Genomic DNA, 12028 nt, shown 5'->3' on the forward strand with positions numbered 1-12028 from the left:
CAACCATATTCAAGCTACCTGATGACAGCAATGATCAGGAAAAGCATAATACTAGAGGCCTGGTGCACAAAAATTTGTGCACTCGGGGGGTGTCCCTCAGCCCAGCCTGTGCACCCTCAGGGGATGTCCATCTGCTGGCTTAGGCCCGCTCCCCGGGGGATCGGGCCTAAGCTGGCAGTCAGACATCCCTCTGGCAGCCTGGGAGCCCTTGGGGGATGTCCACTTGCCAGTGGGGAGCAGGCCTAAGCTGCAGTCGGACATCCTTAGTGCTGCTGAGGAGGCGGGAGAGGCTCCCACCACCATCACTGTACTGGCAGCCGTCAGCCTGGCTTGTGGCTGAGCAGAGCTCCCCCTGTGGGAGCACACTGACCACCAGGGGGCAGCTCCTGAATTGAGCGTCTGCCCCCTGGTGGTCAGTGTGTGTCATAGTGACTAGGCTGTTAGGGTCAATTTGCGTATTACCCTTTTATTATATAGGATATTATATAGAGGCCTGGTGCATGGGTGGGGCCAGCTGGTTTGCCCTGAAGGGTGTCCTGGATCAAGGTGGGAGTCCCGCTGGGGTTCCTGGCCAGCCTGGGTGAGTGGCTGATGGCTGTTTGCAGGCTGGCCAAGCCCCCCAGCCCGGACCCTCACCCCATGGGGGTGTGGCCAGCCTGGGTGAGGGGCTGATGGCTGTTTTCAGGCTGGCCACACCCCCCGCCAACCCAAGCTCCCAGCCTCTCCTTTTTCTCCTGGGATTTATTTATCTTCTATAATTGAAACTTTGCAGCCTTGAGCAGAACCAAGGGCCAGCAAGGGCAGGCAGGAAGCTTGGCTTCCTCTATCGCCCAGGGCAACCCAAGCCTCCTGCTCACTCCAGCTCCCCGGCCTCAGCCATCTTAGTTGGGTTAATTTGCATACTCGCTCCTGATTGACTGGTGGGTGTGGCTTGAGCATAGTGGGGAGATGGTTAATTTGCATGTTTCTCTTTTATTATATAGGACTAGAGGCCTGGTGCACAAAAATTGGTGCACTCGGGGGGGAGAGGGGTCCCTCAGCCCGGCCTGTGCCCTCTCGCAGTCTGGGACCCCTTGGGAGATAACGACCTGCTGGCTTAGGCCTGCTCCAGGGTGGCAGAGGGCAGGCCCAATCCCTAGGTGTAGCCCCTGGTCGAGCTCAGAGCAGGGCCAATTGGGGAGTTGGGGCGCCGCCCCCTGTCATGCACAGAGCAGGGCGGATCGGGAGGTTGCGATGCCACCCTCAGTCACGCTCAGGGTAGGGCCGATTGGGGGGTTGGGGCACCGCCCCCTGTCACACTCAAGGCAGGGTCGATGGGGAGGTTGCGGCGCCACCCCCTGTCACTCACAGAGCAGGGCCCATCAGGGGGTTGGGGCACTGCCCCCTGTCACGCGCAGAGCAGGGCCCATCAGGGGGGTTGGGGCTCCGTACCCTGTCACGCACAGAGCAGGGCCCATCAAGGGGTTGGGGAGCTCCCCCCTGTCACTCACAGAGTAGGGCCGATAGGGGAGTTGGGGCACCGCCCCCTGTCACACACAGAGCAGGGCGGATCAGGGGGTTGGGGCGCCGCCACTGTCACACTCAGGGCAGGGCCGATGGGGAGGTTATGGCTCTACCCCATCATACACAGAGCAGGGCCGATCAGGGGGTTGGCGCGCTGCCCCCTGTCACACACAGAGCAGGGCCGATCAGGAGGTTTAGGCTCCACACCCTGTCCCACACAGAGCCGCAGGGCGATCAGGGGGTTGGGGAGCTCCCCCTATCAGGCACAGAGCAGGGCTGATCAGGGGGTTGGGGCACCTTTCCCTGTCACGAACAGAGCAGGGCAGATAGGGAGGTTGTGGCCCCGCCCCCTGTCACACACAGAGTCACAGGGTGATCAGGGGGTTTGGGCGCTGCCCCCTGTCACGCTGATCCCGGTGCCGGGAGGCATATTATCCTTTTACTATATAGAATAGAGGCCTGGTGCACGGGTTGGGGCCGGCTGGTTTGCCCTGAAGGGTGTCCTGGATCAGGGTGGGGGTCCCCACTGGGGTGCCTGGCCAGTCTGGGTGAGGGGCTGAGGGCTGTTTTCAGGCTGGGGGTGACTGAAGCTCCCAACCGTTCCTTTTTTTCTTTTTTTTTAATTCTGGGCCAGCTTTAGCTTTGAGGCTTGGCTCCAGCTCTTAGGCCTCTGCAGCTGAAAGCAGGTTTCTGGCCTTTGTTTACCTTCTGTATTTGAAACAATGTTGCGATCCTGCTGGCTGAAGCCCCACGGACTAAAGCAGGTTTCTGGGGTTTTGTTTAGCTTCTATATTTGTAACATAGTTGCTTAGAGTTGCAGCTCAGAGGCCTGCAGCGGCAGGCAGGGAACGTTGGAGTCCTCTGTCACTGAAGCAAGCAAGCCTTATGTTCACTTTAAGCTGCCTGGCTGCCGGCCGCCATCTTGGCTGGTCGTTAATTTGCATATTGCCCTGATTAGCCAATGGGAAGGGTAGTGGTCGTACGCTAATTACCATGTTTCTCTTTTATTAGATAGGATGTGGGGAAGCGTAAGACTTGGTTGGAAAGCTTGTAAGGAGGACATTCTGAGAAAAGGGAAGTGTGTGGAAGGCCACCTGCCCTGTTTATCAGAATTCCGACTTAGGAGAGACTTAGGGGGGTGTCGAAGGCGGCGCCCCTAATTATTCCTTGACCATTCCAAACAAGCCTGTGCATGTGCAGACCCCCGGATGTTTACTGGAATCCTCATGCTTAATCCCTGGATGCCCTTGCCTAGAGGACAGTGTAAACACGTGTGTCCTCCCAAGATGACTCACCCTACTGATTGTATCTAAAAGATAAACTTTATCTCAAACTGCTGCTACAATAAAAGGCTAACCACACAGGCAGTTCTCTTTCACAGTGAAACTGTGTCAGAGTAATCTGTTCATGCATTGTTCAGGGGCTGCTGGTCAGCCCTGGCAAGAATAATGAAAGAAAGGAGAGAAGCAGATCCCAGGAAAAGAAAAGGAAATAAAATGGAAGGAAAAGGAAGATTTTTAGAAAGGCCAGATAGAATCCTGGGAGGATGAAGCAGGACCCTCCGGTCAGAGGGAAGTGCGCTGAACAGCCTCCAAGCTTAGCCAGAGCCCTCTTTCAAAAGCTTTGAGGAGACGATGACAGAAAAAGGACCCCAGAGCTTTCTTCTCATTTCCCATGACTGATCATATTGCTCCTGGCAGCTTGATGATAATTATACATCCAGTGGATTTTAGTATAATGAAAGATTAAATCAAGATTAAGGCTATGAGCCCATAGTCCAAAGGTAACTTCAAACTAAAGTGCAACCATGCAACCATGCCATCATTTATAATAAACAGACTGTTATTAAAGCTGCAAAGAGGCTATTGTGTCCACAGAGAAAAATTTTTAGCCAGGAACAAATTCCAGGCCTGAGGCAGACCAGTCTTTAAGAGCGCTGACTTGAAAAAGATTAAAGGGGGCCCTTCCCCCGCCACTGGTGGACAAAGGCTGTTGGCAGTGAGGTAAGAAAACTGTAGGTACTTAATGTTTCTATAAGTCTTCAAAAGTACCAAGTAGGAGAACAAAAAAAAGATGACAGACTTGAAGATAAATGTAAACAAATTAGAAAGAGAACAAACGCAGGAACTAGGAAGCTGACCAACAAGCTCAGCGTGAATGTGAAAAAGAAAATCCGGAAGAACGATGACACTGACTTCTCTGTCCCTCAGATCGCCTGGTAGGAGAACCAGGCTACTGCCCTGTACGATGGGGAATAAGACCAGACGACTTCAGTCTGGACTGAGTATATTATATAGGTTCAAACAAGAGAAGAACAAAGTTATACTTGAACTATGGTCCCTATAATGCTTATGCACCCAACCAGTGACTTCATTATTTGCAAATATCAGCAAGGATGATTCTGATTTAATCACCTTACAGGACAGGCTCATCTTCTAAGTACTCCTCAACAGCCATTAGTTTCTGGCCATTTCTCAAGATTATCCATACATTATGGCAGAGAGCTTACTAGACTTCTAATAATAGAATCTTCTATGACATGGAGACACCATCTGAAGCTGAGGACTAGAAGGGACATTTTAAGAGAGCAAAAAGCAAAAATAAGAAATATTTAATTACAGAAACAGAGCCAATAGGCTCTTCGAACTCTAACAATCAAGACAGGCTCAGAGCACTGAATGTAGTTATAAGCGCTGGCACACCAATTGAGGTTTTTGACTGGAATGTCCCAAAGGAACTTTGATGAGGACATGATATTATTCAGGGAGTTGCAAGACATCCAGAATGAACATATGGACACTGACTGCCTGTCCTAGTCTCTTAGGACCCTCTTACACATAGAGTAGCTCACTGAACAAGTAACTGATTCTCTTTTGCTCCTCACCAGAGGATATTTTTTTCCATTGATTTTCAGAGAGAGTGTGAGGGAGGAAGGGAGAAGAGAGAGAGAGAGAGATATGAGAGATGAGAGAGACACATCGACTGTCTGCCTCCATACACTCTAACCACGGAGCCATACCAGCCAGGGCAATGATTGATTATCTTAAAGAACTAATACAGCAGGTAGCTCCTCTTACAACTGTTCAACCCTATAGCTATAGTGCAAGAGCAGCCATAGAAATAGTGCAAATAAGTTAACATGGCTGTGTTACAATAAATTTACAAAAACAAGTGGCAGGCCATATTTGGCCTGCAGGTCATGGTTTCGCAATCCCCTGCATTAGAGGATGGAATGCTAGCAGTCAAAGGCATGCAGTGTTAAGAGTTTTAAAAATAATCATCTATGGTCATCTGAAGCAAAGTCCATACTGAAGGCAAAGCTATTGCAAACTCAGCAGTTGCTGTGCAGACCAATGAGGGACACAAGGAACGTAAAGGCCATGAATTGGGTTAACTGCCCCTAATTTACCGCCCTGGAGACAGTAAATTACAAGCCCATGCTATAAGGCTGTGTTAGGGCACTAATTTCTGATGTCAAATATCAAATGTCATTTGTGCTGAAGAAGTGTCAAGGCTGCAGTGGTGTTTCCTCTAAAACAGTCCCCCTAGTGTGGCTGGGCACTTCTCATGGAACATGGTCCCTGATTGCTTTTTTTTTCCATTTGTGTAACATTCAAGCCCAGATCCATCAACTTCCTGGAGACTCTATAAGCTACCTTTTCTGCTTATACAGCTAGAATGGATTTTGTTATTTGCTACTAAGAACTCTGACCAATACCTAGTAAGCACCTCAATTATAGTTCTCAGCACAGCACATTATGAATACTTGTTATATTTCTGTCCATATGGAGAATGTATATTCTTTATTCAACTCTGTAGCCTAGCACCTAGCACAATGCCTAGCAAATAGGACGCACCCAAAAATAAGACGAATATACAGAATAGAAAAAAACACAAACACATGAAAACTCTTGCTTTAGTTAAAATGATGAGATAAGTAGTTTTACAATGATGTTTTAATATATTTTCTTGAGTTGCTAGGTCAAAGTTAATATCATTCACCCAAGACCAATTAGCATAGTAGGGACCACAAGTTCTAATAAAGAAAAATGCTTGCTGATTCTGTTTCCATTGATAAGATTGAACAGTTTCAAAGCTTTTAAGTTTTGTATGTTTATGTCCAGAACAATGATAGGAATGTGAAGTCATGATAAGGAAGGTGTGTTTCCTCCTGTGCTCACAACCTATCTTATAATACAACTAGGGGCTCAGTGCATGAATTCGTGCACCTTGAAAGAAACTGTGGGCTGCGAGGCTGCGGTGGGCACAGGGTTGGGTCTCAGACCATCCTCCACACCCCTGTCTGGCTCCTCCCACCATGGCCCCTGGTCCCTTGTTTGCCCGCAGCCCCACTCCTGCAGCCGCCGGGACCCCTCAGGGGATGTTGGACCTCCGGTTTCGGCCTCTAGCTTGCATATAAGATCTTTGGTTAATCTCTTCCCTCCCTCCCCCCTCACCCCTTCCCTCTGAGATTCATCAGTCTGTTCCATGTTTCCATGCCTGTGTGTTGAATGTCTGCCCCCTGGTGGTCAGTGTGTGTCATAGCTACTGGTGGAACAGTTGCTTAGGCTTTTATATATATAGATAAATAGATGGGGAGTCACAGAAAGTTAAAAAAAAAAAGAAAGAGATCACTGGCCCTGTTTGGCTCAGTGGACAGAGTTTCTGCCTTTGGACTGAAGGGTCCCAAGTTCAATTTCAGTCAAGGGCATGTACCTTGGTTGCAGGCTCAATCTCTGGCTCCAAGCCAGGGCATGTGTGGGAGGCAACCAATTGATGTGTCTCTCTCACATCGATGTTCCTCTCTCTCTGTCTCTCCCCATTCCTTCCACTCTCTCTAAAAATGTCAATGGAAAAAATATCATTGGGTGAGGATTAATAAAAAAATAAAAATAAATAAGTAAGATTACTTGATGAGGTGGCCTTGGGACCAGGCAAACAAAACCAAAAAGGTGAGCCTTCTGAAACTGATGATCATAAAATTCATTATAACTCATGCTACCTCACAATTTAGATAGAGCTTATAAACGAAATGAAGGTGTGCCCTTTCATGACATCAGAAACTAGCAACTTCAAAATGGGACAAAAATGAGATCAAAATCCTAACGCATCATGAGGCCTATGTTACTGCAGTAATAGTAGGTTTGGGGAAATGAAAAGGAATATTGAAAAAGAACTCAGTTTAAAACTGACATTTTCCCCACCTGCTGTGGGGGGAAGAGGGAGCTGTGACTTCAGGTTCTTATTCCAGTTACTTTGATATAAGAGATTCCATCCCCTAAAAGATGATCAAGACTCTGCCAGATTTTTCTTTCCCGCAGTCAAAATTAATCTCTCCATCTAGCTGAGAGGTACGCTTAGTAAGTAGAGTCAAATCTCACATTGAAAATAACCCCTGGTGGATCTATAAATTTAAATGCAAAAAAATCAAGCCATAGAAGTACTAGAAAAATTCAGAGTACAACATTTTATAACTTCATAATGGGGGAGGCCTTTACAAATATGATATAAAATACAGAAGTCATTAAAGAAAATACTGATTACCTTGACAATACGTAAATAAAATTATTTTGCATGGCAAAAATAATGATCAGCAAAGTAAAAATGAAATGTCAAATTTGTGGAAAAATGTATTTCATATGATGAATAACCTATTCCTTAATCTATAAAGAGCTTCTAGAGATTGATAAAACAAAGTCCAATAACCCAAGGGGACAATAAGGTCAGAATATGAGCAGGGAATTTACAGAAAAGAAAATACATACAATTCTGAATATATGGAAAGTAGTCAACTTTAGTTGATATTCTAATTTTCCTCTACCATTGGATAATATCAAAAGTCTGATAATACACTGTTTGGTGCTAGAAAACAGGAATTTTCATCCATTTGTGATGTAGTCAGACATTGGTATAATATCATTTGGCAACCAAATAAATTCACACATCAATTGCTTTGGAAAAATCACTTTTAGGATTTTATCATAAAAGCATATACTCACAAGTGTGAAATGTGTATTCACCGAGTGTATTACAGCAAAAGGTTAGAAATAATATAAATATCTATCAATAAGAGAGAGGTTAAATAAACCAAGACCCTTCCAAACCATAGAAGTATGTGTAGGCACAATAATTTAGACAGACAATGATAATTATTTAGTGATACAAAAATATCCAAAATACTTATTTGTAAAAGCCTGATGTGGAACAATAGGAACAGTATACTAATACTACTACATTTGTAACAGGAAACACTGTGCATATTTACTTTTATACATACAGAGTATCTCTAGAAGGGTGCATGAGAAATTGGAAATAATGGTAGGTCTCTCAAGGGTAGCTGAAGGGTAAGAATGAAAGGAAGATTTTTCTTTTTTTTTTTATGGATATAGGATCCAATAACGAACTCTACCTTGAACTTGACTGTTTATTTCTTAACTCTCCTCTGATCTAGCATAGCACCCCCATGTTTTGTAAAGAACCGATATCTTTACAGCAGTGAGTTTTCTAATATCTGCAACATGATCTACCTCTCCCTTTATTTGGGTGTTCTTTAATGTCTTTCAATGAAGTCTTATGATTTTCTCTATAAGGACCTTCTATTTTTGATTCTGTTGTAAAGAGTATTTTTTAAAATTTAATTTTCTATTTGCAGCTGGTATATAGAAATATAATTGATTTGTATTTTGATTTGATTGTATATTGATTTAATATCCAGCAACCATGTAAAAACTTTAATAGATTTAATAATTTATATATAGAATTATTTTGTAATTTCTTTTGGATTTGAGAGAGAGAAAGAGGGGAAGAGAAGAAAACAGGGATTTGTTGTTCCACTTATTTATGCATTCACTGTTTGATTTTTGTATGTGCCTTGACCGGGGATCAAACCCACAACTCAGCGTATCAGGACAATGTCTAACCAACTGAGCTACCCGGCCAGGGCTATTCCTTAGTTTCTTCAAAGGAAAAAAAAGGGAGGTGGAAAATGATTTCTCAATACATTTTTATGTTTGCTTATTTGTTTTTAATAAAAACAAAAACATTTCCAATTATAGACACTGAGAATAATTCTATCCATAATATCTTTTCTTATTTAATAATATCAACAATAATAAAAATAGCACAGTAAAAGGTTAAATAATTTCTGGCACCATGTCAAAAATACAGATGTTGAAATAGAACACTTATAAGCCTCACTAGATTCCTAAAACCCAAAATGGAAACAATGTTTAAGATTTGCATCTTTATAGATTTCAGAGAGGAAGGGAGAAGGGGAGAGAGACAGAAACATCAATGATGAGAATCATTCATTGGCTGCCTCCTGCATATCCCCTACTGGGGATCCAGCCTGAAACCCAGCCTGTGTCTTGACTGGGAATCGAACTGTGACCTCCTGGTGCATAGGCCAACATTCAACCGCTGAGCAACACCACCCAGGGTGAAACAGTTTTTAAGACCCTACTCTTAGAAAAAGAAAATGTCACATGTTCTGTAGGTAACAAAGATAATCAGTCAGGTGATTCCCACTCTCTTTAGCTCACCTTCTACTGGACAAAGGGAAATTAAGTAAGATAATTTCAGACAGTATCAAATTCAATTAAGAAAATGAAAACAGTAAAGGGACAGGTGAGTGAAGTGGGAGAGCAGGCTACCTTACAGTGGTCAGGGAAGGCTGCCCCAGGAGGTGACATTTGAGATAAGATCTATTGCCGAAACCGGTTTGGCTCAGTGGATAGAGCATTGGCCTGCGGACTGAAGGGTCCCGGGTTCGATTCCGGTCAGGGGCATGTGCCTGGGTTGCGGGCACATCCCCAGTGGGAGATGTGCAGGAGGCGGCTGATCGATGTTTCTCTTTCATCGATGTTTCTGACTCTCTATCTCTCTCCCTTCCTCTCTGTAAAAAATCAATAAAATATATTTAAAAAAAAAAAAAGATCTATTATTAAGGGAAACTGGGTGAATGGTACATGGATCGCTCTGTATTACTTTCTACAACTGCATATGAATCTGCAATTATCTCAAAAAGCCCCCCCTCAAATCACCCTGGCTGCTATGTGAACATTTATATACATACATACATGCATACATACATAATAGGTATACATACATAAAACCTTTGTAAACTTTAATATATCTTATATACTTTAAGTGTTTTATTTAACCCAGTATTTCTAAGACATTATCATTTCAACAGGTAATCAATATAAAATGATTAATGACATATTCTTTCTCTTTGCACAAAGTCTTTGAAATCTAATGTGGTACAACACATCTCAATTCAGAACAGCCACATTTCAGGCACTCAAAAGTCACAGGTAGGGTGTGGAGAGAGCAGAGCGCCTGAAGAATGGCTTCTCTGCGTACAACACATCCAACAGCAACTTGGGCTTACTCCTCATGGGTGGCAGAATACTATGGCCTTCCTGTGACATTACGCCCTATACATTAAATAAAAAAAAAAAAAAAAAAGTCACAGGTAGCTAACGGCTACCTACCATATTGGACAGCACAACTATACAGTTCTATCTAAGGCCTTTGATCATTTGTCCTTTAACTCTGGCCTTTGTTTCTCTTAGTATTCATTCCCCTTACCTCAGTTTTACTGAGACATATTTGACATATAACACTGCATTAGTTTTAGATATACAAGCATAAATCTTATTGTGGGACAAGAAAGGAATCAGGGAGACCTGTGAGGAGGCTGCTGCTGCTGTCTGATGGCTCACAGGCTGAATCGCGGAGAAGGGGGTGTTTTGTTGCTATAGCAATGTAACCAAACTGAACTGTGTGTGAATAAGACAGTGAGAGAGAGCAAGGAAGAAGGTTTTCAGTTTAAGCAACCAGGTATTTAAATCATATCTACCTAACAGTGCTTCTGTGAGAATTAAATGAACCGAATATGCAGAATACCCAACAAAATGCAAAGCACATATGTAAATACTCAATACATGCTGAAATTAAAGAAAAAAAATTGATTCTGAAGTTCCAGCACATAAAAAAAATAAGGTACAGATACTGGGTAAAATCCCCCAATTCCTTCAGAACTTAGAACTAGTCCCAAATTTCACTTTCCAATGATTAACAAGGAAGATCAAGGAGTACATTTAGACCTCTTTCTTTTCACTCAGACATAAATACACAAAGTAAAAAATTCCCATAATTATAAAAAATCCAAAGTTTTTCCTGTCAACTCTCTCAATTTAGAAGTTTAAATTAGATTTAAATAGCAATTTAAATTAAAAGTAGTGTATCTTTACTTCTTCTTTTTAAATCCTCACCTGAGGATATTGTTTCCATTGATTTTTAGAGAGAGAGTGGATGGGAGGGAAGAGGGGGAGAGAGAGAAACACTGATCTGAGAGAGACACATTGACTAGTTGCCTCCCACAGGTGCTCCTACCAGGGCTGAGGAACTTGCAACCGAGGTATGTGCTGGGAATCGAACCCAAGAACTCTTTGGTCCATGGGCCAATGCTCTAACCACTGAGCAACCAGCTAGGGCTAAAGTAGCATATCTTTTAATACAACATTGGCTAGATGACTACTAAGATATGTTTTGTGCTAGATCCTTTGAAAAGAAATATTAACAAAATACAGTAGGTCCTCGGGTTACGTCGGAGATCCATTCCTACAGTATGAGGTAACGCAATTTTTGCCCTAAGTCGGAACCCACCTACATCACTCACATGGAGCACATACACAGCAGTAATGAAGTGAAACAGTAAAAAAAAATTTAAAAGAAAGATAACAATTCCTGACCTTTACTTGTGGTAAATTAAAAAAAAACAAACATAAAGTACATATGTACATACATACGTAGAAATGACAGAACTTTATTTTTTTAATAAATAAATGGGAGATGGCGATGTAACCACAAAACGACGTTCGTCAAGTCCGATGTAACCCGAGGACTGTCTGTATACTGAAATCCGGGGGGGAGGGAGGGGGAGTCACGAAAAGAGACTATGTAATAAAACATTTAAACAGGATAGTCTATGGAAAGTTAAGAGTTCATATGTCATTCGGGCCAACGAATGGCATTAGGATTGCTCTTTTTGAGGTAAAACTGCACTTGGTATTTATTTGTTTTTGTTATTTGAGGATGAGAATGGGTCTTTAATTTGTTTGACTGAAGAAGTTTATAAAAGTACCAGATGCTATAAATCACAAATGAAAAGGCCAAATTTTTACTACTGAAACAACAAGAATCAAACTTAAAAAGTCAAACCTGATAGCAAGTGGTCATTTGAAAAGAGAAAATCTTCCTGAGAATTTAAGTTTAGGGCACTGACTTTCTGACCTGGATTTATACAACTCTCATACCCAGGAGATGTGACAGCTGACAGTCCTTCCAAACAAACACTGCAGACATTTATTATAACCATCAGGGATAGCCCACTTCTTCCCACAGTATCTCCTAATTCTTATCTCAGACAGACTTGTATGCGTGTGGTTTGGATGAATGTTCTGCATAAATAGAATTCTTTACAGTACTGAGGAGAAAAGAAAGTGTTTAAAATTTAGTC

The 12028-nt window shown here is 43.0% G+C and overlaps 1 protein-coding gene and 1 non-coding gene across 2 annotated transcripts in view; one reads left to right on the top strand and one right to left on the bottom strand.

Annotated features, from left to right (window-relative positions):
- The window catches only part of PKIG (cAMP-dependent protein kinase inhibitor gamma), a 72681-nt gene that overhangs the window by 49688 nt on the left and 10965 nt on the right, over positions 1-12028 (bottom strand). The window lies entirely within an intron of this gene.
- On the top strand, positions 9821-9949 carry LOC132240406 (small nucleolar RNA SNORA11). The gene has a single exon (XR_009454315.1). It is a non-coding gene; the product is annotated as a small nucleolar RNA SNORA11 (small nucleolar RNA).

Source organism: Myotis daubentonii, chromosome 8, assembly GCF_963259705.1.
Source record: "Myotis daubentonii chromosome 8, mMyoDau2.1, whole genome shotgun sequence".
Classification (NCBI taxonomy): Eukaryota; Metazoa; Chordata; class Mammalia; order Chiroptera; family Vespertilionidae; genus Myotis; species Myotis daubentonii.